Source organism: Podarcis vaucheri (assembly GCF_965113315.1).
Source record: "Podarcis vaucheri genome assembly, chromosome: 12".
Taxonomy (NCBI): Eukaryota; Metazoa; Chordata; class Lepidosauria; order Squamata; family Lacertidae; genus Podarcis; species Podarcis vaucheri.
The window spans coordinates 30592587-30619922 of NC_138750.1; positions in this window are offsets into that span (position 1 = coordinate 30592587).

The window sequence follows — 27336 nt, forward strand, 5'->3', positions numbered from 1 at the left end:
ATGTTTTGCTTATAAAACTAAACTATGTTTGGACTTTAGTTGCAGCTCAGGTGCATGACTCAACTTGATGGTCATTCCTAGGGATATGGGTTCTGAGAACCATGTGGAGTCACTATAAATACTTGGGAAGCAGAACTGCTTAGAGAGAGAGAGAGAGGAGGAAACCAAGGCGGAGATCGATGACAAAAGAGGGCTGAGCTCAGCTGGGTGGGAAAGACAATTAAGAGGACAAAGTCAAATTGTTTTTCAAGGCCTCAAAGGCTATGCCTGCTGGAGTGTAACATTGCTGAAGCCACTGGAGAACTGTGGATGTATCACTGGCTGAGAGAGAAGAATGAGGTCCATAGAATTTTCCAAGAGGTGTGTGCAGTGGCTCTGGGCCAATGGCTGAGCACAGTGGAAAAATGTTATTGATGCCAGTGACTGGAGAGATTTCTGTCCCTCTGCAAGATTTGTGAATGATCCACACAAAGATTTGGCAGCGGATACTGAAATACCTGCATGTCACATGTGCACAGCTGTGTATATGAGCCATGCCTTATTGACCCCTGAGGTCAACCATAGGGCAATCCATAGGGATAAACACTGTACACTAATGAACCATTTATCCCTTCCTTTCTCTAACTTAATTAATTTATTCTCTCACCCATTCTTGGGGGACTTCAATTAAGACAGAGAAATCTGTCAAACATGCAGGCTCCCTTCCTTACTAAAACATTTGCTGGTTAGGCGGCGATCCCAAAATTCACCGAGCGACGCCATAACTCTGGTCGTGTCTTCCAGCAAATCAAAACGGTTGACATGAAGGAGCAATCAATCAGACCTATTCCTTGGGATGTATAAAATATGTACACGGCGAGGTGCTTAAGCCACAGCATTAAAGCAGCTGCGAGTTAGTATTTAAACGGCAAATATGCTAAATATATTTTAAAATTTGCAGCATTTGCAATTCCCATCATCAAATGAAGTTTGCAGGTGTTCAAATACGTTGTTAATCCTGGAGGTTTTTCAGAAAACTATTAGCAATATTAAATTGAAACTATGGAACACAGGCAAGCTATTTGGTTGGAGGAAAAAGTACAGCAATAAATAATGTCTCTTGATGACTGATACAATAATTCAAGACCTTTTAAGGTGGTCCTGCTTTCGCCCCATTTCAAGCACAGTAGAGCGACCATTTTAATATTACTATAATGCAGATAAAAACAGTTGCATTGGAGTGGGGGTGAGGAACAGTGCTCCTTTGTTTAAGACAAAAAAAGGGAGGAAAACGACCCCATAACTTTATTTAGCCCATCAGAGTAAAAGGTCAATGCCGTGATGAATGTAAATGTTCCTTACTCTGCACCAAACCAAGGAAGTATATTTGTGGCACCATATCCCCAGCCCAAGCCCACCTTGCTCTAACCAGACCTAACAAATCAAGTATGACTGGATGTGCTGGCATTTCCCGCAGTGGGAAAGGAGAGCTGAAAAGAATGTCAATATTTCTCACATCTGGCAACCAATGCGCCCATTTGATTTCAGATAGTACATGGACGACTCTGGGGTTGCGGTGCTCATCTCGCTTTACTGGCCGAGGGAGCCGGCGTTTGTCCGCAGACAGCTTCCAGGTCATGTGGCCAGCATGACTAAGCCACTTCTGACGAACCAGAGCAGCGCACGGAAATGCCATTTACCTTCCCGCTGGAGTGGTACCTATTTATCTACTTGCACTTTGAGGTGCTTTCGAACTGCTAGGTTGGCAGGAGCTGGGACCGAGCAATGGGAGCTTACCATGTCACAGGGATTCGAACCACCGACCTTCTGATTGGCAAGCTCTAGGCTCAGTGGTTTAGACCACAGTGCCACCTGCATCCCGTTACATGGGTAAATGAGTCTAAAACCCCCAGGACACAAAAAATCATACCCCCCTAGCAGCTATGGTGGCTCATTTATTGACTCTGACCAAACTAAGCCTCCTGATGTATATTTTGCTCTAGGAGGCTTAGTTTGGTCATAATTGAGTACAGTGGTATATCGGGTTACATACACTTCAGGTTACATACACTTCAGGTTACAGACTCCGCTAACCCAGAAATAGTAACTTGGGTTAAGAACTTTGCTTCAGGATGAGAACAGAAATCGTGCAGCGGCAGCACAGGTGCAGCAGGAGGCCCCATTAGCTAAAGTGGTGCTTCAGATTAAGAACAGTTTCAGGTTAAGAACGGACCTCTGAAACGAATTAAGTACTTAACCCGAGGTACTACTGTATAAACTTCCAGAGTTAACACTAAATACATTAATTCTGGTAAATGAGCCACCATAGCCACTAGAGGGCCATTAAAATTTGTGTCCTGGCCTTTTTAGACTCGTCTACCCATGTACTATCTAAAACCAAAGGAGTGCACTGTTTGCCAGATGTGAATTTTCTTTTTCCAGCTCTCCCACCCCACTCCCTCCTTTTCCAGGGCATGACGACTTCCCACAAGTAGCAAGTGGTATTGTCACAATCTGACTACAGAGAAAGGTTTTCTCCATATCTTATTATTCATCGCATGCAGTGCTGTGTTTCTTCTGCTGTAGTTCAACTTCCAACAAAAACAGCATCATTCACGTCTCTGTCTGCTGCAGCAGAATTTTACACATTTAAATGTGTCATTAATTACATTAGTATTACATTATTCCACACCACTCATCTCCATAGATTTGGAGAGCTGGAAAAGGTTCAGAAATGCACAACCACAATGATTGGGGGTGTGTGTGTGGAGCAAATAAAGGCTGCAGCAATGGGAACATTTTAGTTCAGAAAAAAGGGGAGCAAGAGGTGAATCGATAGTCATTTATAAAATTATCCATGTCATGGAGAAGGTGGATAGATAGCACTTGGAGCATCTAGGGAGAAGAAGAAGAAGAAGAAGAAGGGAAGAATATTTTGTAATTTATACCCCACCCATCTAGCTGGGTTTCCCCAGCCACTCTGGGCTGCAACCAACATAATAATAATAATAATAATAATAATAATAATAATAATAATAATGTGATAAAACATCAAACATTGAAAACTTCCCTAAACAGGGCTGCCTTCAGATATTTTCTAAAAGTCAGATCGTTGTTTATTTCCTTGACATCTGATGGGAGGACATTCTACAGGGCGCTGCCTGGTTCCCTGTAGCTTAATTCTCGCATTGAGGGAACCGCCAGAAAACCCTCAGAAGTGGACCTCAGTGTCTGGGCTGAATGATGGGGGTGGAGACGCTCCTTCAGGTATACTGGGCCAAGGCTGTTTAGGGCTTTAAAGGTCAGCACCAACACTTTGAATTGTGTTTGGAAACGTACTGGGAGACAGTGAAGATCCTTTAGGACTGGTCTCAGCGGCCACTCCCAGTCACCAGTCTAGCTGCCGCATTCTGGATTAGTTGTAGTTTCCGGGTCACCTTCAAAGGTAGCCCCACATGGAGCGCATTGCAGGGATGTTCTTTAATATATGCGGGGTTCACACTGTATAGAATTTTATAGATAAGAAGGTGAACTTGTCACGCCCTAAATGTTGGGGGATACAGTTTCCATTCTCCCTGTCCATTGGGCATGCTAGCTGGGGCTGATGGGAGTCATAATCCAATAACATTTGGAGGACCTCGGGTTCCCCTGACCATGACTGGCTGGAATAAACAGCAGCCGGTAGAATCCATATTACTGTTCCTTCCTTTCTATTCTTCTAGCATGAATAGCAGAACAGTACCACAGAACTGGAATTTCAAAAAGCTGTGTCTTTATTCCTGCCCCATTGCTTTAATCTTAAAATGGATACCAAATGAAAGTCGTTTGAAAACTGTACACAGCAGCTGTGACTTGTTGAGTCAATCACAATACAGGATATTTTTAAACCTGTTTTAAAATAGTATATAAAAGAGCCATCTGGAGAATATTGAGTTTCATAACAGGCAGGAATTATTCAATAACCTTCTCCCAAATAGGAGTAACAGCTTCTGGATCTTCAAAGAAGAATCCTGAGCTTAAGAAAAGAGATCTTATGCTGTTTAAAATCAGGAAACATGTAGAATAAGGAACTCTTTTTGGTCTACCTTAATAGCTTGTGGGCTAAGGAAATGACCTCCACAGCTGTCAAAGTTTAGCTTATATAGGGGTGGAGATGAATTTTTCTCCCTGTAAATATAAAAACTTTTAGAAATCTAAACTCTTGTGATCTGTATTGCTAGTGTGACTAGGTTATTCATACTTAGAGTGCAATTCAGTTAGGATCAGTTAGCCAACTTGGTGGCTTCCAGCTTTTGTGAATCTGCTTCTCTTAACTGTGACTGGCAGGGCTTGGTGGGAGTTGGAGCCCAACAACATCTAGAGGACCACATGATAGTCAAACACACACCCGCACATTCAGGTTGTGCAATGACAACTGATTAATGCTCTTTTGCAGTAACCCCCTTCCCCTAACTGCCCAGCCCAAAAGATAAAGGGATGACAAAATGCGCCAGAAAGTGCGGAATAACAATTACTTAACACAACACCATCTAATCTCTCCGCAAACTAAATCAGAACGAATGCTCGATAAATAACTGACGTTGTCTAACCTTCCTGCAAGGTTTGTGCAAGCAAATCAGGATGGATGCTCAATACAGTTCATCTGGTCCGAATAGAACTGGAGCATCTTTTCTTCTGCCTGTGGCTGGCTTAATTATGGAGGAATAAGCGTAGCACTTAGAAATAGGAATGGTTTGCACTGCTGAACTCGGTTAGCAAAGCATTACCTAATGCTAAAAGAGCATCAGTGGTGTAGTAAAGCTACTTGGAAGAAATGGAAAACATTAAAACAAAAATATAACTCCCTTTTAAGAAATCAAGCTCCTGAGCATGTGGGGGAGCTCAGATTTCTTGCACAGCTTTCTGAAAATAAAATAAAATGAGCTGGTTTTGAATACAGCTTGCTATTCTGCTTTGCCATTGTGAATGTGTGTGTTTTTTCTTCTCCCTTTTTAAAAAATATTATTCGTCTATTAGAAGACAACAGCTTCTCTCATCATTAGGAATGCCTTTGGGGGAAAAGCAACTCTAAAACAACCTCATTTGGAACACCCCTGGTGCATGAACTCTTTATAGAAATGACATGTTATCAGTTTGAAAGGATACTAGCTCTTTGAGTAAACACTGATCTGTAAAAATAGAGATTATGCAGTTAATAACATTTAATATTTTGGTATCTCAACCTCCTCCTGTGTAGATCGGCCTGGGATAGATATGTTTGTTTACTTGCTGCATGTGAAAGTTCATTCTCAGTATCAAGTTTGTTTGGTCCACTAACTTTGTTAACCTTTGCATTCACTTGTATTATTTGGTGTCGTTCCATGAGTAGCCCGGATAGAAATGGTTACATTGGGGTTAAAGGTCATAACCATTACGGGATTTCAAGTTAAAATACACGGTGCTTTTTTGAGGATCAGAGTCTGTTTATGCTTAATTATTTTCTTTGTGAGAATTTCTATGAAGAAGATTATTATAATATATAAACCATCTGGTTGAGCTTTAATACCTACCTCGTTTCTTAATGAAATAACAATCCAAAACTTTACCGAGAAGCAGCTAAATTCCAACGAGAACGGCAGGGCTTGATATTCCGCAGTCACCGCTGCTTATGGAAATTCAATTAACCAGAAGTGGGAAGAAATCAGTGCATGGTGCCAATATATTTATTAAAAGTGCTGCCACTCTTCATATTGCACCGCAAATTGAGAGTTTTACAATATTTCAAAAGGATTATTTTATGTTGCATTAACATAGCCTTCAAACACACATGACCGTGAAATTCCCTTGTGTCATACGTTGCTGTCGAATGTAATTTTTTTTCTTTTTTAGTCAAAACACCAAATAACATTTTTAAGGTCTCATAAAATGATATTTATATCTTTAAAACATTGCATTCCTAATCACCAAGCCGAGATTCATAGCGCTCAAGAGACACTGAAATCACTGCTTAGAAACAGTATTTGCTGACTTCACCAGGGTAACAGTTTAATCCTTAAAGTAATCAACTTTCACCCTCGTCTTTGGGTCTCCTTGACTTTTAAGTTCTCCCTCGCTTTTTCAGAGGGGGGAAAGAGGCCTGGTGCTAGGCGACAGCTATTATTCTCCTCCATGGGATAGTCCACTTCATTCAGACAAGTAATATCATCTTCTATTTACACTCATTTGAAGCAAGTGCACAGAGGTCAGCCGCCGGTACACTCTGAAGTTACACCAAAGGAAAAGGAAAAGCCAGGGCAGCAGGAGACAGCAGGGTTTTGAAACCAGAATAACCTGGGAAGCAGATACTGCATGCTTATTTATTTCTTTTATTTGATCCTTCAGGGGAAAAAGAAACAGACGCACACACGGAAACATCCAAATCCCAGTGCCATGTCGTCAAAGGATTTCACACAAACTTAAGCAGGGTAAATGGAAGATGCAGCCCTGGGCATTATTCCTTTCTTGTCCATCCATAATGCCTTAGGGCTAATCTTGGCAAGCATATCCCAGATAAGGAATGTTCAAAATATAATGCAAAAAAAAAAAAAGTATCATCCGTGTGTGGGTTGGTGGAAACTAACAAAGATAACTGGAATGACAAGAAGCGGGGCTATCCACCCAAAATGAGGAGTGATTTTTAAAAAAATAAAAAAAATGCAACATGGAAGTCTGTGTAGCAATTTCCACCCAAGATCACCACTGTGAGTTGCTTTATACTGGTTTTAATATTGTGACTCATCCTGAGACCTTACAGGGTGAAGAGCAGGCAATAAAATATTATCATCATCCTGGCTGGCCAAGGACCATTTTTAAAGTCTTGGTAAGGTGATAATAACTTTGGATACCACATGCCTCTGTAGCAATGTGCGCAATGGAAGGATTTAACACTGAGCAACAACTTTATTGCACGATCGAGTGAAATTTCATTTATATGCTGCTTTTTCTCTGAGAACAACACACATGGGATTATACCTTCTTTTCTCCTATGAACCAGAGGGATAGCTCAGTCAGTAGAGCATGAGACTCTTACCCTCAGGGTCATGGGTTTGAGCACCAATGTGGGGTGAAAGATTTCTGCATTGCAGGGGGTTGAACTAGATGACCCTTGTGGGCCCTTCCAACTCTACAAGTCTGTGATTCTGAGATAGATGGGGTCCACCCTGAGATCAGCCAGTGAACATCACAGCTGAGCAGCCACTTAAACCCAGAACTCTCTGTTTCAAAGCCACCACTCTGATCGCTACAAAACAGTGGTTAACACAAAATCTCTAGCATTGAATGATGCACTTAGTCAGCACTATGTGGGAAAAAAGTCTGACATTGTGGGCATTGTTCAGAAAACATGGCTAGCCAATGTTGGACTCCAATTCCCATCTAATTCCCATCAGCCCAAGCCGGCATGGTCAATGATCACAGATGGTGGAAGTTGTCATCTAACAGCGCTACATTGGCTACACACCAATGACAACTCTATACAGTTCTAGATTCAGGTAGGTAGTTGTGTTGGTCAGACACAGTTGAAATAAATTAAAATAGTAAAAAAAAAAAAAAAATGCCCAGTAGCACTTTAGAGACCAGCTAAGTTTGTTCTGGGTATAAGATTTCGTGTGCATGCACACTTCTTCAGATACACTGAAACAGAAGTCACCAGACCCTTATATATAGTAGGAGGGTGGGATGGGGTTTTTCTCAGAAGTAGGAGACGGGTGATTGACTCATTGGGTATGGTAAACCTCTTGACGACTGTTAACGACTGCAATTAGTCCTACAGGAGAAAGAAAGTGATAGCATGCAGATGACCAAAAATAGCTTTAGCATATGTAATGAGACAAGAATGCAGTACCTCTGTACAGACCAGGTCTCTCCATAGTTTTCAGTTTAGTAATAAGTTGTAATTCAGCAACTTCTCTTTCAAGTCTATTTCTGAAATTATTTTGTACTAAGACAGCTGCTTTGAGATCCTGTATTGAATGTCCTGGGAGATTGCAAGTGTTCTCCTACTGGCTTCTCTGTCTTGTGGTTCCTGATGTCAGATTCATGTCCATTTATCCTTTGGCGTGGGGTTTGGCCTGTTTGTCCAATATAGAGAGCTGAAGGGCAGTAGGAGAACACTTGCATACTATCTCGTCATCTGCATACCATCCCTTGCTTTTTTCTGTAGGACTAATTGCCGTCGTTAACAGTCGTCAACAGGTTTACCATACCCATTGAGTCAATTACCCATCTCCCACTACCCCACTCCACCCTCCCATTGTATGTAAGGGTTTGGTGACTTCTGTTTCAGTGTATCTGAAGAAGTGTGCATGCACACGAAAGCTTATACCCAGAACAAACTTAGTTGGTGTCTAAGGTGCTACTGGACTTTTTAAATAAAAAATAAAAAAAAATCTATACAGTTCTGTTCATTAACCTGATTTTACTAGCTACTCTATTCTGTTCAGTCATTGTTGAATAATATGGCCAGTATCCACAAACTGTAATGGGAGCTCTTGGTAATTTAACCACACCCGCTAAATGTGTGCATGGTTGTTTAAAGAAAAGTTGCTAATATTTATGTTTAGCATGCCAGTTTCCAAACGGCATTCACCGTTTCCAGTGGAACAGGTGTCTTTTCTTTCATTCATAAATTCATTCAGAACTGCAAGTGCATATCGGTAGCAGCTACTACTATATAGGTGAACTGCAATGGATCGGCAGCACTCACTAACCAAAGCTCCAATTCTATTCATAGTTCCTTGGGAGTGTTGCATAGAAATTATTGGGACTCGCTTCTGAGCAAATATGGACCAGATCAGTGCTGTGAGCCATTTAGTGCTTTGCAATGTCAGTCGTCTGCACAAAATCCTTTCATGCAGGCTAAATATTATTTAAAAGATATCAGAAGGCAATTTCCTTTCCTAAATCATAGGCAGACAAATCTTCTGACTTATATGCTACATTGCCATATATTCAAAGCAGTCTCTATCACACACATGATAAAACATGGCCAATACCATCTGCCAATTTGCTGTATCACCAACCCTCAGATTACTCTCAGGATTGACAATCTGGATCTGATCTGTTCAATCAGCACTGTAATGGGAATCCAACCTTATTATCTCCACTGACAACATTAGGGAATGCTGTAAGTGTGGTGCAGTAAGAGGCCATTTTCTTTCTTTCTGTCCTGCAACAGAAATTTCAGCCATAGCTCAGTGATAGAGCACATGTCTTGTATGCTCTGCAGAACGGTCCAGCTTCCGTCCTGATCAGCTTCAGCTAGAAGACCATTGGTATATCAATGATTCCAGGAGGCCTGAAAAGCCACCACAGGTTAAAATAGACATTGCTAGCTTAGATAGACCAACAGTCTAACTCATTGTATAGGTAAGAGAATCTAAGAGCCACGTGCCACTTTAAAGACAAACATGTGTAAGCATAATCTTTAAAGGACCATGGTCCACTTTGGCAGATCAAGGAAGGCATATGCAACAATAAATAGATAGTCTTGAAGGTGTTATAAGACTTTTTGTTCTTCTTGTTGCAACAAACTAACACAGTTATTGTTCTAGAACAGTGTTTCCCAACCGGTGTTCCGCGGCACACTAGTGTGCCGTGAGACACCGGCTGGTGTGCCGTGGGAGGGAGGCGGGCGAGTCGGGCGGCGAGAGGCGGCGGCGGCGAGGATCCGCGTCGAGCCGGGGGCGGCTCCGCGGTGGTGGTGCCGAGCGGCGGGGCAGCGCGCGCAAAAGGGAGGAGCGCGAGACAGCGGAGGAGGAGGAGGCCGGCATGTCCGGGCAGCAGCAGCAACAGCAGCAGCAGCAACTCCCGGCGACGGCTCCTCCTCCGCCCGCTATCGCCGCCACCACCACAACAGCCGCCGCCGCCTCAGCTGCCGCCGTCCCTCAGTCCCTCGCTCTGCTGCCTCCTCCCACCCCGGCAAGGGGAAGGGAAAAAATGTTCACTTTTGTGCGTCCCTCCCGGCGTGACGCTGCGCGCTGACGTCACGGGGCGGGGCTTTAATGGTGGTGTGCTGCGAGATTTTTTTCCGGTAAACAGGTGTGCCGTTGCCCAAAAACGTTTGGGAAACACTGTTCTAGAAATCAGTATAGGGCCATCATCATCATCTGCCCACCTGACTGGGTTGCTTATCAGGACAAAAACTGTGTGTGTGATAGAGAGACAGAGTAGCAGGGAGAGGGAGAGGGAGAGGGAGAGGGAGAGGGAGAGGGAGAGGGAGAGAGAGGAATTAGCTTCATATTAGTGCCAACAGGGCTGGCCCAAGACATTTTGCTGCCTGAAGCAAAGGACATGATGGTGCCTCTACTCCACTTTATGTATGCAAACCTATTAATTAGACTGACAGCCAGGTGTTACTTGAACTCTGTTGGTGTCCTCCACTGTATCAGAGGGCAAGAGACTAGTTTAGGTGGCACAGGGCAGGGTGTCTGTCAAACATAGACGTGTCCTCCAACATCTGAGGCAGTTATCTCACTCTGCTCAATGGCAGGGGCAGTTCTGACTACAGAAAAATGTGGAATTGACTTGAGCACCACAAGTTACTCATATTGGCCTACAGACACATAGGCTGCAAGGCTGCAATCCTATGCACACTTCTCTGGAGAAAAGTCCCATTGAACTCAGTGTGGCTTGCTTCTGATTAGAGTCATGTCTAGGATTGCACTGTAAGTTAATAATGCTCTCTCCTTGTATTGCCACACTATTCCTTTCCAAAGTTAAGGCTCAAAGTAGAGAGTACTAACTGATACATCTATGTAAAATCTGCACATGACTTCTGTGGGTTTACATAGTTGATTTTGAACACAAAACATTTCTTTTTGGGGACAGAATATGGCTCTTTTACAGTTTTGAATGTATAGTGTGAAGAATTTTGCCTATTGGCTTCAGATGGGATAGACTAGTATTAAATGGATTATTTATTGCTCCCTTGGTTAAATAATGCAGAACACAGAAGCAAGTTATACAATACCCTTCTTAGTCAGGCATGGGATGTAAAGTTATAGTATAATGGTTGTCACACAATTCTTTGGAACTCCACCCAAAAAGGAGATTCCTCTGGTGTGTTAATAAAGTTTGATTTAATGAGCCCATCATTCTCTTTCTACTTCTCGAAACCAGTAGCAACCATCGGATGCCAAATCAATAACTGAGCAGAGCGGGTTGCAAAATGGAAACTCTCGTCTATAAAGTACTACAGTGTTTTGAGATTTATTTTCATTCCTAGTTAGGGTGAAAAGTTCACCAAGCAGAGAATTTTTAGGCAGGAGAAAATTTTCAGGGAAAAATCAGTTTAGTTGTGAGTTAAAGCAAACATAACCCTAAGTGTGCTGCTTCAAGTCAACTCAGAAAAAGTGAAATGAAAAAGGCACTTCCTGATACATCATAGGTTTACTGCAGTGTCTGCAACAGAAACCAGCATGTTGAAAACCAATGAATGAAAATATATATTTTTTGGAGGGGGGTGTCATTTACCATTATGGAATTCATTGACCTGTGGTTGTTGGAAGGTTATCAATTGCTCAAAAACAGTTAATAGAGATCATCCAGATTTTCATAGTTCTCTACAAGATGGAAGCATAAGTGGGTAATAAAATAATGTATCTTTCTTAGACATTTCTTTTAATTCTAGAATACCAAATTATAGAGTCTTGTGCTAGCTAGCTAAATGATTTTGTCCACTGAGAGTTGGATCAATGCGGACCAAAGCTGGAAACAGGCAATAGTTTTTAAGAGAGCTGAAAGCGAGATAGAGTCATCATATCAAATTCCCCTTGTCTTATTCTTCTGTCTGGTGAAATATATTTTGCAGAGAGGAGACTACAGAAATGGGTGTGACCAAAGATGATAGTGGAACAGAAATTCTGAAAAAGCCTTAGTCTTCAGAAAATTGCTGGGTGTAGTTTTCAATATAAGAAAGGGAGGAGGATGGGATAAGTATAACGTATTGATCTTATTAGATCTTTCTTTAGCATGAATTGGTGGTACAGAGCTGTGCCTTTAAATATTTTTCGGCAGCTGCAACTGTACTTGATGAAAAGCGACAGCAGCCCTGTTCGTGCATAAGGAAAACATTGGAGAATACCCTTTTTTTCACTAGATGTAGCAAGAAGCTCACCTTGTGACAAGCGTGAACTACCAAAAGCAAACAATTCTGGTGCTGAACTATTTCCATTGCCCTCTAGGCACAATGCAAAAATGGCTGGCTTTAATTTGAAACTCATTTGTGCCTTTACTTCACTGGTTTGGTCTACAGCACTACTCGCTCCATAGTAAATTACAAGAAGTACCAAAGCAGCCTTAAAAGGTGAGAAAGTGTCACAGAGCTGTTAAATTTTGTATTTTTCGACGAGGGTTCTTACCTAGGATTTGCGTAACAATATGACTTGCATGCTTAAGTGATTACAAAGGCTTGAACTCCCCGTCTCCATTTTGAGCATATTATTTTTAGGTCTACCAAGAGATTTAAGTAAACATTACTGCATTCACCTGTACAATCTGCACAGTTCTTCCAGTAAATTAATCCGTTTGCACTTCAGTCCTTGTTCGTAGAAATTGTTCCACTGATTTTAAGGGTGAATATATCCAAGTAAAGGATATATTCCAGACATTACTTTTGGCCGTTTTCCTCATTCAGCGGAGAAAAGGAGACTCAAACGAACAACAAAGCAGGCGATCTGGGACCTTGTGGTTTTCAGTTATGGCAACATCTATGATTTCAAAGGAAGCTTAATGCTTAGGATTGCAATCTGTCCTTAAGCAAAAGTTTAATTCTGGAAGTATTTATTTACTTGGAGATCACACACACACACACACACACACACACACACACACACACACACACACCTTTCATCCAGGGCTGCACCAAGACTTTTTGCTGCCTGAGACAAAGTTCCCATCCAAGTTGAGTGTCCAGGTTATTTTGGCACCCCAGGTAGAAAAACTGACAAATGCCTCTCCCCCGTCTGGCAGTCAAAATACAACCGCCATAACAAAATATCAAACCCATCCCTGTCCTTTCATAAGGGCTAGTCTAGTTCTGACCTAAAGCGCAAGATTATTGGGGTTGCCAACAGTGCCCATGGATATTAGTGTGCCCGCTGGTACTTCCTGTGGCACGTGAAAATCTCAGTAAAACATTCCCTCAAAAATCCACAAGGCATGAGTGACTGTACCTGCTCAGTCCTGTTTACATTGGCTCCTCCTCTTCTACAGTTACAACATATAGAGCGCAACAGGCTGAATGGTAATGTTTGTAACAAATTTCTTTACAGTACTAGTTACTTCCTAACGTACGAATCAAGTCCAGGATGTACACCATATACTATCCTTAAACAAGGTATATAGCCTATTTAATTAAATCCAATGCAGATATATTTCTTCCTTTCTTAATACTTTCTTGTTTGAGTTCATATATTACACAGTCCTCAAATGTGGTTAAGGAAAGGTCCCTGGAATGTCACGGACAATACAGATGATGAGGTCGGCTAGCATAGGTAGCAAACACAGGCAGGCTGGCTCAGTGTCTTGTAACTTGTAACTATTGCATCTGCGTAACAAGGTATTGTATTTGTTTTGACCCTCCTCTCCTACATGCTGCCACAGCAGCCATTTTGTGCTATGTTGCATCCCACCGCAGCCATTTTGTGACAGATGCACACAGCACTTTGTCAACATTCCAGGTATGCCCATTGGCCCATTGGCCCAGTCCCTGCACAAGAAGAACTTAGTGGATCTGACCATGGGTCTATCTGATTCAGAATTTTGTTGTCACTGTTGTCAAGCAGGTGCCTATGAGGAAAATGCCAACAGGACACGAATGCAACAAGCCTGTCTTGCTGATTATTCCCAGCAACTGGTGTGCACTTAATATTTAGTTATCATGACGAGTATCCATGTCTAGTAATCTATTGTCCTATCCTCTGTGAATTTGTCTAATGCTTTTGAATGAATTTCTCAGGGGAGGGTGTGTGGAGAGAAGAGGTGATTTTTTTTTTAATCTATATACAGTGGTACCTTGGGTTAAGAACTTAATTCATTCTAGAGGTCCGTTCTTAACCTGAAACTGTTCTTAACCTGAGGTACCACTTTAGCTAATGGGGCCTCCCACTGCCGCTGCGTGATTTGGGTTCTCATCCTGAAGCAAAGTTCTTAACCCAAGGTACTATTTCTGGGTTAGCGGAGTCTGTAACCTGAAGCGTCTGTAACCTGAGGTACCACTGTATTATACTGTACCCCACACACACACTTTTGGTGCTATGGTGGAGATCCGAAAATGCAGTTTGTGGTAGGAATTGACAGGAAGTGAAGACCCCACTAATTTTAGCCTATAAACGTCAATGTCTTGCAAGAAGGAACTAGAAATATCTCTGTCACACAAAGCAGCAGGTCCTTTCCAGCCTCTCCCAGCTCCCCTGCCTTCTATCTGAGTTCCTTCCAGTCAGTTCACTATTATCCCTCACACAAACAGCATCAAAAGTTACATTCAAAGAAAGGAAGTAGCACAAGATAAATGTCTGAAAATAAAGCTTGCTACTGGAAAATGTACTTTAAAAGTTTCCACATGGCTGTAAAAATCTTTCTCCTGGAAAAAAAGAGGCACTTGATCATGAAATAAGCAATATGAATACGTTTGTCTCAAGATAAAACTTCTATGGCTTTTGCGTTGGTGTATTACTGTTATTTAACTCACCACCCCATATGTGCCTATAAAACTCACTGCAGTTTTTATTATATTTTACTGAGCAGTGTTCAGCTTTGGGTATTGGAAGGAGTACTTTTATTTTTATTTTAAATGTCAACTTTTGTACAATATCTAGACCTGTTGCGTAAATGGTAAGTGCCGTATTCTTAGAAAACAAGCAGGTAGACCATTGGGGGCGTATTTTATCCATTTATTAAATTTGTATTCCATTTTGTAATATTGCCTCCACCTTTTGCTTTCCAACTTTAAAGGTGCCCCATTGACTTACTTTAAAAATAATAATCACGAAAGCTTAGAGTTCAGTCCTGCTTTGGGGGAAGTAATGAATGTGAAGATGAATCAGAAATCATTCACAGCTCTACCCCAAAGTGAACTTAATTCACCTTTAGTTCAGTCAGCAACTATAGGAACTCCTTTCAGGTGTAGTACAGCAATTCCCCCCACCCCTTTCAACTGGACTAGTTAATTCTAATATTGGTTTTGCCTGGGGGGTGCCTGAGTTTGTTTGTTTACCTAAACTTCCTACACATGGTAGGAAGGCGCATGGTAGGAAGGCTGTGGCGCAGGGTGGCTGGGTAGATTTAACCCTTTGCCCCTATCACAGTTCAGATCCTGCTTCCGTTGCTGCTGCAGCAATTTTTGTTTAAAATCATGCACGTCAGGTCACACCATGTGAATAACATCACATGTAGGTTGCCCATGAATAAACATGCATTGGATTGTGCTGTAAAGTGGGGAGGAAAGGGGAGGAGGATTGCCAGGCCAAGACTGTAGAAATAAAAGGCCAAACAGATGTTACATAGCTCATCTCATTGGTCTGAAATGATCACTAAAATCAGCCCAACTTTTGTACTGAAAAGAATAATCAGGGATTGGTTCAAGCAATCTCTTCTGTCTTCAGGATACTTCCACCATTTGTAAACAGCCCCACCAACCTCTTCACTCTTTATGAAACCACACACATGGCATATGTGTCTTGTGCTATGTTATTATTTGGGCTTGATACTAGGAGGCAGGGACTGGTGAGTCATCATGGGCAATGGGATCCATTGCTGACTCTGGGAGATAAATTGATTCACTACAAGGGTCATTTGTAGTATCTTCGTAGGCTTTCTTCCTTTCACTTAGCAATCGCTGTTCCATCAGGTTGAAGAACAGAGTTGCCCCCTCTCACTGAGTGGCAACCATTCCATCAGACTGCCTGAGTCATTTCTGTTCCAGCGGGGCCTTTTATCAGCTGTAACTTGAATAACTGTTGCCTGAGCTTGCCTTTCCCTTCTCCTTTCACATCCTTTTTTCCTTGTGTGCCATGCCTTTTAGTGCAGCGACTATCCTGCTGCCTTTTGTAAGCCACTCTGGGAGCTTTTCTGGCTCAAGAATGGGATGGAAATCTTGAAGTAAATAATAATTTATAGACAATGCGGTAGAAAATGAATTTGATGACCATTAGTCCCTTTCTTCTCCATGCTGGAATGCACATTTTTGCAAGACTTAAAGTGAACTTCCCCTCTTGTTTTCCCCTCATTTTGCCCCTTGTATTGTATAGTTTAGTTTTAAGAGAGACTGTTTACTTCCAAAAGCCTGTCCTGGCACTTTTCTCACAACGTGCTAATTACAATGTCTTTGGTACTCCTTTTGCCGGCTGCATCTGTGTTTACATATCTTCTGTGATCAGTCAGAGGCCTGCTCTGGGGCCTTTCAGCTCCTTTCAAAGCTAGTCCTCCAGGAGTTTAACCAAACTCTGCATCGCTAAGATCAGTTACTCCCAGGAGTCTTCCCTGGTCAATTTCTACCATCCACTGACATTTTGACATAAATAGGCAGGCAAGCGCTCCCTAGTCTGGAGATATGAGACTTGGGAAAGTGTGAATTCAAATGACTGTTGATAAATTGCTCTATAAGGCCTTCACTATTAATTTCTGTCAGTAGACAGTAAAATGGCAATGGCTGCTCAATATGGTTCCAAAAACAACACTTTCTGCTGCGGAGCAGAGCATACAACACTGACAGATTGGAATTAATCTCGCTCAATTGGATATTGAGTGCTATCTAAAATTACACAGCTGGTGTTGAACAGAGGTATTGTTCCCTCTCCAGTTTATGAAATATAAACACAGGCAGGATCATGCCCCTCTGATTGGCTTGCAGAGGGGACGTTGGCTTTCTCCGGACATTGCAGGGAAAGGTCATTGCACACTATGGAAACTTGCAAAGGAATGGGACCAGAGTGGCTCAGTAAGGATGTCAAGACTTTGAGAGGGGGAAATAGGTCCATTTCTCATTTGCACACGCTGACTCATTCAAATAACTCAAAATCTGAAGTTTCCCACTGACTAGCAATGAAGTAAAAACAAAGGTTGCCATAGACTTTTTTTAAAAAAAAAACCACCAACATGATTCATTGTATGGGTTGGGTTTTCTTCTTTAAAACACTATACAAAATTCACAAATTGTGGCATGGCCTTAAAGCCATGCTTAGAAAAACTTAGCAAGTTGCTAGCATGTTGTGCAAGCTTATGGCTGAGCTGTAATGGTAAGAAATGCCATTAACAACAGCTGGTGAGAGCAAATGACCATTTGGGACTTGAGCACACAGAGACAGGCGGACCTTACCTGGCATAATTGGGAAAGAGATATTTAACTCTGAACACAAGCTCTGGAGTTTAAGTATCTCTTTCTTCCCACCACCTTTGTCACATGTCTGTCATTTGAAAAATGGTCCTCACATACCAAAGAAGGGGAGATTATTTGAATGAAAAATCTTTTTACTCTCTCTTCTCACAACTGCCATTTTCAACATAGCTTGCAAAGAGTGCTTCTAATGTGATGGGCATTCGGTGGTTTTGTTTGCACAGCCATGTTTGTTTTTTTAACAAATCATGAGTTTTCCCACAGATGATCAAACAAAAGGATGGTTTGTTTCTTCAAAGTTTGGTAAGTCATGCAGCTGCTCTTGCCTCATGCATTTGTGAAGAGGGTGGTCGAACAAACAAAACCATGGCTAAAGACTGGTGCCAGGTTTGCACATTACACCAAGGCATAGTTAAAACAAACCGAGGTTTGTAAGCAAATCGTAAGCCATGGCTTCAAATCATAGTTTGTTGTTAGTAAATAAGCCATAGCTATGCCACCGGGCATGGTTCAGATGATCAAACAAGCCATGGTTTATTAGTATTATGTGAGAACCAGGTCAATGAAATATTGAGGAGATGGCTGGAGTAACAGCATAGTTCCACTAGTGGTCATCCGCTTAGAATTGCCATAGACACTTGTCTTCTCTCACAGATTGCAGAGATAGGCTTTATCCATAAAGGATAGCTTAGAGCCTAACTACGCTTAACTTTTCATGTAACTGTGATTCCCTCCCCCACCCCACCCCTGAGAATTATAATAATTACAAGCTTGAAGGTAGTGATAGATAAAGGGTGGAAATGAAGTGTGAAATCTCTATGAAATACAGATTCCTAAACATGCAAATATATTTCTTTCCCATAATTGTGCTAATTTGGAACAATGCCTCATATTTGTGATAGTGTTAATTTGGCACAATAGAAAAGGTACAAATGGAGAGTAGGCATAAAGTTACACACAGACAAAAAATAAATCAGAAAGATCACTTTGTTCTGAACTTTTTCATCAAAGTATGGAGTCCTTTTTAATTACCTCACTTTTTGTTAACAGGCTGAACAATTATCCTGCATGTATTTGTGAAGTTCTGTCTATTACAATTAACTTATGTTGAAGAACACTTATATATGATGTTTTACTTTTTGTCCCTCTCAAACATTGCATCTTCTACCATGTACCATTTTTCTAATAGTCAAACCATTTTCTTCTAGTTATGAGGGAGGACTCTGGCAGATTTCTTCCAAACCTTGCTACAGCATTTCCAAGTGAAACTGCCTGCTTTGCAGCAGGGGAATTTATTGCAATTTCCCCAAAACTGAATTAAGTTTTCTTTGTGACAGCAGAAGAGTGTGAAATGACCATAACCAAGCCATTAACTCCATGCTTGTAAATAGATGTCACTAGAAGTTTGTACTTGTTTGAGTTTCTTCTTTTTAACTACATGTAAGTAATAAGCAACAATAACATGAAAGTTCTTATAAATAAATATGCCAGTACTTAAGAGAAATACAGAAAAAGATTCAATTTAGCATTACTGTAAAGAACGGTGTCTAAGTAGGATATCTGAAGAGATGCCATCTTTTTTTCCTAGTCCAGGTTATATGAAGGAATCTAGCTTTGAAAACAAGATAAACGACTCAGTCTCCCTGCATCTTATCCCTCCCCTATAGCATCCTTGCACCTGCAAGAGTCCCTTGAGGCTCTTTCAACTGCCCCAGAGGTCAGCTGTAGATTCTACATCAAATCCAAAACTTTGATGGGACAGCTGAAAAGAGCTCTGTGCTCAAGAATTTCACCCAACAGTTTCTACCAAGAAATCTACAGTGCAGTCATATATATTTACTCAGAAATGAGCCCCATTGAGTTCAATGGTTATTGGAACATGGCTTACTTGCATTGTTGATGGTATCAACATGTGGAGATGAGCCTTTGGCTGCCTTGCTGACAAATCGTGTTGGTTTTTGAAGCACAGAGTAGAAAAAAAAGAGAATGGGGGAGGCTTGACATGAATCTGTAATGAATGCATACATTCCACTGTTTATTTTTGCATGCTGAAGCTGTGAGAGAAGGGTACGGCTCACATTTCAATCCTACTCTCTTGTCAGGTCCCTGGGTATATTTTTCTACCCGTCAGCGTATCTGCAAAAACAGAAAAAATTATGAGAATAGAAAAACTTTGGTATCAATTGAGGGCTCAGAAGCTGCAATGCAAACAGACTTGGTTCCAGAATTGCCACACAAGAAAAACCCAATTTCCAGGAGGAAAAGATCTGAAAATTAATGTGGCCCTAATGTTAAAGGATCACAAGTATAAATTTGCCACCACGATCTGGATTCTGGAGCAATAAAAGCAGATGCAATAACAGAATACTGCATTTGGAAGGCACTTCATTTAAGGTGCATCCTATGTATGCTGTTGCAATTGTTTGCAACTTCCTGTAAGGCAGATCAGTATTGTTCTCCTCATATTGCAGCAGAAAGACAATTCTCATTTTCTGGCCACTCTTTAAAAGGGCAGACTTCGCACCATGTCCCATGTCCTCTTACCCTTAAAATCTTGCTGAGTACTTTGCGGTACTAACAAGAAGCATTACTGTACTGTTTGTTTGCTTGCTTGTTTCATAATATTTATACACCACTTGGTTGTGTTGTTGTTGCTTTTTAAAAAAACAACCTCAATGCAGTTTATTTAAAAAACTCTTTAATATTAACAACAATAATTTAAGACTTTTGAAAAGTTAACATAACAATAGTCCAAAAGCAAATGAAAACTTGAAATATAATTGGGGCCTCCACATAGACTCTGACTTTGATTACTTTCAAGATTCATGCCTTGTGGAAATTCTTCAGCAGCTGTTTTCAAATATGGGAAGAGACTATGGACTGATTGTGAAAGAATTCTTTCGAGATTCGATGACCGACATAAAGGATTACCAACAAGACCGGCGGAGAGGGACTGAAAGTGATTTGAGAGCCTCGGACGTGAGGAACCCAGGCTAAGAACTGTTATTTTGGACATGTTTCGGGAAGGGACGCAAATCGGGGATGGGAGGGAGGGAAGGATCTAATTTTAACAACACTCAAGATCAAGGGGTTTAGTTAATAAGATTATCATTCAAGACAAAATGGGAAATCGATGGAAGAGAACTGGGGTCCAACTTAGAAAAAATTTATTTTTGCCTTTCTCTATAAAAGGACTAATATTAAGATGGATAAGAGAAATGCCAATTTGCTGACATAAATTTGGGAATAGGGATGCAAGGGAGGGGGTGGGGGGAAGTCAAGGAACAGGGTTAGAAAATAAGTTTTTCGGAAATTATACATGTTTGTTGTTTTTTGTGTTTGTTTTTGTGTTTTGTTGTTGTTTATATAAAATGTGAAAACCTAATAAAAAATTCTTAAAAAAAAAACAAAAGCAAATGAAAACTTGCACCAGTTTTCTAAACGTCATATTCTGAGTACAACAGTTCAACTTCTTCAGCTCAGGGAAATGGGATTCTAGTGCACTGAGGCTTCTGGGGATGTGGGCTTTCCCAAGGTTGCTTCTAAGGGGATTCTTCTCCCATTCCAGCACCTCCTCAGAGTTCCTGGCCTTATCCCTTGGGACCACAACACCAACATACTCCACACAGAACTTATCCCTTCTGACCATCTTGTCTCTATGCAGGGGATGTTACAAGACAGAATCCACTATTATCTTTTAGATCCCTGATTATTGGAGCCACTTCAGCTTGGGATGCTTCCGCCTACCAAAATGGTGTGTGTGTGTGTAGAGAACCGGAGCTTTTGGAAGTGATTTCATCTTGCAGGATACCACATAACAACTGTGAAATGACTATAGATTCCCTACGCAATGAAATCATCTTCTAGAGCAGGAGTCAGAAACCTAAGGCCCATGGGCCACAAGCAGTCCATGGGGGTCGTTTAACCGGCCCACAAGCCGCCCCCGAACCAAGCCGCCCACTCGGTGAGTCCCCATCTGCTGCGCTAAACCAGTGAAGCACGGAACGGGGACTCACTTCCGCAGCACCAAAAATTGTGTCTGTGCAGACGTAGATGCCGAAAATTGCGGGCGCGCGTGTGATCTGGCCTACAAAGGGGTCATCTCCTTCCAGCCGTCCCACTGTGAAGACCCATTGGGCTCTGCTCCGATGTAAATCAGCAACCTGGGCTTCAAAGCCAGGGCACACTATATCAGCAGAGCAAACTACACATACAGAATAGGCGTGAGGCTTGTGGAAGCATACTACAACTACGGATTTATTATTCATAAATCAGGACAAAGAAACATGTTATCTTTCTCTTTTTCTTCTTGTCAAGAGAGAGAAAAGCAAAAGCTATGCACACAATGGAAGTTCCCAGCAGACTGTGCTGGTATGTAAACAGACATGTGACATGTAACAATCCCATGTCTGCTCCTTAAGGTGGAATGGAAATTCTCAACACTCCGCTGGAGTGAAGCGGCCCAGGCGAAGTAAACCTTGCTGACCCCTGTTCTAGAGTGCCCCTACAGTTGTTACCAATCTGAGCTGGATGCAAACCATCAATCCGAGCACAAAGGCTAAATATACGAGCCATTCTGTTTCCCCAAATAATAGCTAATTTCCAAAGAAGTCTTACTTAGTGAACTCAGTTCTTAGCCTAGGAAAGATCTGAGAGAGGGAAAACTTGTAATGGGCATATTGGCACACATCTATTGCTTCTGCTGTAATCAAGCCAATTTCAATAAATAATTGTTGAGGTTTGTTTTAGACAAATCACTCAATGGGACATTTTTTTTTGTTATTTTTAGAATTTGCCATGATTAAAGAAATGAAGACTGGAAACAGACGGTTTCGGCAAAAGCCAGTCATGCTTTCAGAGTAAAAGGAAAGGAACAATGCAAGAGCCAACTGCACACCTACATAAATACTCCCATGACAAACCATCCTTGAAATATTTCACCTACTGTTTATTCTAGGGCAGTGAAAAGCGACAAAACAATTAATTTGCCCTGAAGTCTTTCGGCATCCAAAGATATTATTTTGCTGGCAACTTTTAAAATATATATATGAGCCGCAAGGGTCACATGAAACTACGTTGCTGCGGAACGTTAATTTCCATGCATTTAAACAAAGTAATGTCAAAATCAGGATAATTGAAAGTGTGCCCATTTTTGCAAGTTGCTTCCCAGCATGTTCCCTTTGCAACTGCTGCTGGGTGAGCTGAAAGAAAATAGTAGTGTTGGGTCAGGTGGCATTAGTATATTCATGACACACCCAAAAGCTTCATATAGATGTTTTATGATTGCACAAAATGCTCAGTAAAGGTGGAGGCATATCCTCCATGCCTCATCAGTACTCATTTTTACCCCATTGGTCAGGAAACACAGAATCCATTCCAGGGCAAGTCCCTTAATACCTACTAGGTCCTACATGCAATCTATTGGAATCAGCTGCTCATTGGTTACATCAAGCGTCTTTGAAGTTCTGCACCAAGCAGAATACTGCACCTAGCAGAATATCTGAATACCACCCCCATTATTCAGCCAGGACACTGAGGTCCAGCGCCGAGGGTCTTCTGGCAGTTCCCTCCCTGCGAGAAGTGAGGTTACAGGGAACCAGGCAGAGGGCCTTCTCGGTGGTGGCGCCTGCGCTGTGGAACGCCCTCCCATCAGATGTCAAGGAAATAAATAACTATCTGACTTTTAGAAGACATCTGAAGGCAGCCCTATTTAGGGAAGTTTTTAAATGTCTGATGTTTTATCGTGTTTTGAATATTCTGTTGGGAGCCGCCCAGAGTGGTTGAGGAAACCCAGCTAGATGGCTGGGGTATGTATGTATGTATGTATGTATGTATGTATAAATAAATAAATAAAATTGTTTCATCATCATCATCATTAGACTTCCTTCCAACACTGATCAGCTGATTGATGCTGACAAGAAGCCCTGTTTGCAAAGGAAGAATTAGAAAGTCACCTTAGGCTTCCAGTTGTTCCTTCATAGCTATCTTCATACCTGCTCCACAGCTGATGTCACGTGTGACATCAAGTATAGGCCATGTGGGTGTACTTTGTGGGCAAAAGCCTTGCAGGTCAAACTGAGACCTGTGCTCGGCTTAATTAGGCTCACGGGTCGGTGAACACCACAAGAAGATTGGTTACCAGGATCTAGGATGCTGACTACCCATTCCAATAAGCCACAAGAAGATGCATGGTCTGTAATAAACAGGGATCGTGTTCGAGAGCAGAAATCAAGGATCAGAAGGAGACAGAGGAAGGGGCATGGAAAGAGACAACTAATTTTTTAGGGCTCTTTGGAAAGGCAGCTACTTGGCATGCAACCGGTCCCAGGTTCAATCCTCATCATTTGCAGGTTGGTTTTGAACCCTGGGGAATTGCTGCTGCACTAGATGAATGAGTGGACTGATGCAGTGTAGTCTGTTCCAATGCAGTCTGTTCCAATGAAAATAAGCATACAGTATATAAATGAAGATGACATTAAGGAACTTAAGAAAACAGTTTTAAAATTAAAAGTAAAATTAAAAACAAACAAACCACAAACATAAGTTGAATCAATTCAGACACTCTAAATATGAGATGGAAAACTGACAGTTAAGTCCAGTCAAATTTGACTATGGGGTGCGATGCTCATCTCCGCTTTCAGGCAAAGGGAGCTGGCATTTGTCTGCAGTCAGCTTTCCAGGTCATGGGGCCAGCATGAAATAACCACTTCTGGTGCACAGAACACTGTGATGAGTGCCAGAGCACATGGAAACTTGGTTTACCTTCCTGCTGCAGTGGTACCTATTTATCTACTCACCCTGGTATGCTTTCAAACTGCTAGGTTGGCAGGAGATGGGACAGAGCAACGGGAGCTCACCCCGTCATGTGATTCGAACTGCCAAACCTCTGATCAGCAAGCCCAAGAGGCTCAGTGGTTTGGACCACAGCGCCACCTGCGTCCCTCTTGTCTACATATAAAACCACCTCCATAGTGAAGCATTTCCATTGGCCTCTGGTTGCCAGTCAGCACGTTTGACTGGTCCTGAAAGTAGATTTTGCAATATCAGCTTATGATTGGCCATACCTATTGCTGTAATTAGACAGTGCTCCAGACCATAGTGTCATGCTAAGGTTGGAGATATGTAACCCCATGGCAAAATATTTAGAAGCAGACAGGTATGTTCAGCTCGAAGCACCTACAACACCCAGTAAATTGAGACCTCTTCTTTCAGTAAGCTATGATATACTGTAGATTGACCACACACTCACTAGCATACTATGTTGGAAAGGAAATCACAAATTTCCTCTTAATGACATCATGATTTGGCAGGAGCTAGGGCAGAGCAATGAGAGCTCACCCTATCGTGCAGATTTGAACTGCCAACTTTATGATTGGCAAGCCCAAAAGGCTTGGTGGTTTAGACCACAGAGCTACCCACATTGAGACCACATTCATGTCACACATTTAAAGCACTATGATAGATACCACTTTCAACAGCCATAGCTTCCCCAAATAATTCTGGGAGCAGTGGTTCGTGTAGGGTGTTCAGAGTTGTTAGGGGGCCTCTTTTCCCCTCTCAGAGCTAGTTTCCAGCATGTTTTAACAGTCAATGCCTCTTCACAGGGACCTCTTGAGAATTGTAGCTCTGTGAGGGGAATAGAGACCTCCTTACAACTCTCAGCACCCTTAACAAACTGCAGCTCTGAGAATTATTTGGAGCAAGCCATGACAGGGCCAGTTCCACTTGGAGGTTCTGCTTCAGATGGCTGATGGAAATCATCTCCTCCCTTTCCCTATCACAGGCTCAAAGAATTACAACTAGCTATTAAACAGTGACATTGCTGCAATGTGTATGAAAGAGTGCTATAGAGGCAAAAAAAGATGCTATGATGTATTACCACTTCCTTCAAGCAGTTGCAGAATGATTAAGGGTTGCCCTCAGTTATGTGGTTAACTTCTGAACATCTCCAGATGCGATGTTCATGGAAAATATTAAGTGCTGACATGCCCCAATTCAGATTGCAGTGAGTTATGTGTCTGTAAAGGAAGTGTGAGATTAATTGCAATTATGATGAAGATGAAGAAGGTGAACATATATTGTGCATAGTTTTGTCTGTGAGAAGGATAAATTTATTATGAGGAAGTAGTTATCTTGGTAGCTCATTTACCCTTGCTGTCCTCAGTACAGTGGTACCTCGGGTTACAAATGCTTCGGGTTACAAACGCTTCAGGTTACAGACTCCGCTAACCCAGTAGTAGTGCCTCGGGTTAAGAACTTTACCTCAGGATAAGAACAGAAATTGTGCGGCGGTGGTGTGGTGGCAGCAGGAGGCCCCATTAGCTAAAGTGGTACCTCAGGTTAAGAACGGTTTCAGGTTAAGAACGGACCTCCAGAACGAATTAAGTTCTTAACCAGGGGTACCACTGTACTACAAACCTTGTACCAGAATACTACATGGTAACACCTCTCTCTCTTAACTTAATTGCCTCATCAAAAGTAAACCTGTGATTTCTATCAAGACTTTGGGTTAATCTCAGGGATCCACATATTCGAACTGGCCTTATTTGTGGTCGCTCTTGACCTCTCATCTCCCTGACAAAATGTGAGACAAAATGCTTTTTTGAAACGGCATCCCTCTGAGAAAGTTGTTTTCACGATGCCCCAGAGTAAAACACATGAAAGGTCTTTGCTCCTGAAGATGGTCACCATATAATATAATTGCTCCATTCAAATGCCTGACTCCCTTCTTTCTTTGAAAGTGAGTGAACACTTTGTCAGTCTCAAGTTATTCTTTCACTAGAGATGGCAAAGAAATTTGATTCAGTTTCCATTGAAAGGCAAACCCATCTAATTCACACTTTCTGAAACAACGTGCAAACTGAAACACAGCCATTCTTCACAATTCATGCTTCTCTGCATTTTGCAATATAGGTACAAAAATGCATACATTAAAGTATGCATATATTCATGGCTACAGCACACAAAAATGCATGTAAAATGTGTGTATTAAAACAAATACACACTAAAATGTTGATAAATTTTCATGAGGAATTAAAAAAATCAAAATTGCAAAACCATGTGGAAAGAGAGAGAACTGAACTTAAAATTGGAAAAATGAGAAACTGAGATTTGCATATTTGTCCATTCCTTTCTCTCACTTTGCAGTGAGATCTGCAGAGCGATCAGAACCCCATTCTCTTCTTTCATCAAGGTGAGTGGTTAAACTATATGCTGCAATTTAAAGGCATCTGAATCCTGGGGGTGGGATTCTTACCTCATTCTCCTGTCTGCAACGTCCAGCAGAAAGTGAGAGAATTGGTTGACATCTGCCCCAAGCCCATTTGTACACTGGACACAGGGCTTGGAGGAGGGGAGGGGGCCTCCTCCTTCCCTCTACATATGTATTTGTGAAATTAAAGTACAAATAATTGGTGGGTGCATTTGTAAATATCATACTGGGATTTGGTTGGTGCTGGTCGGGAAGTAATTCATTTGGAGCACCCCCTATGAGGATCTGTTTGGGATATAGCTATTTGAATAAATAAATGTGGCCCAGTTAACCCAACCCTTTGTGTCTTGCTTCTTTATTTCTCTGTGCGGCCACAAATCACATACTGATGTGGTAATATGGCAAATGGAACCTAAAACTGGAGGTCGAAAAACTGAAAGCAATGGATTCTTCTACCCTTAGTGCATTGTGACTTTATGCGATCAGGATTATGGTGTGACCAGAGGAGCCTGATTTTTAGGAAAATAATTATCATGTATTGAAAGATGGAAACAGAGGGAGCCTGGTAAATCTGCATCAGAAGGGAGTTCTACAACTGTGGCATGCAGTGGCGTAGCGTGGGTTGTCAGCACCCGGGGCAAGGCAAGTAATTTGCGCCCCCTAACCCGTGGATTTGCGCCCCCTAACCCTAACCCCCAGATGTTACACCCAGTGCGGCCGGCCCCCCCTGCACCCCCCACACTACGCCACTGGTGGCATGACTACCAAGAAGACCCTAACATCTTGTACTCATCCA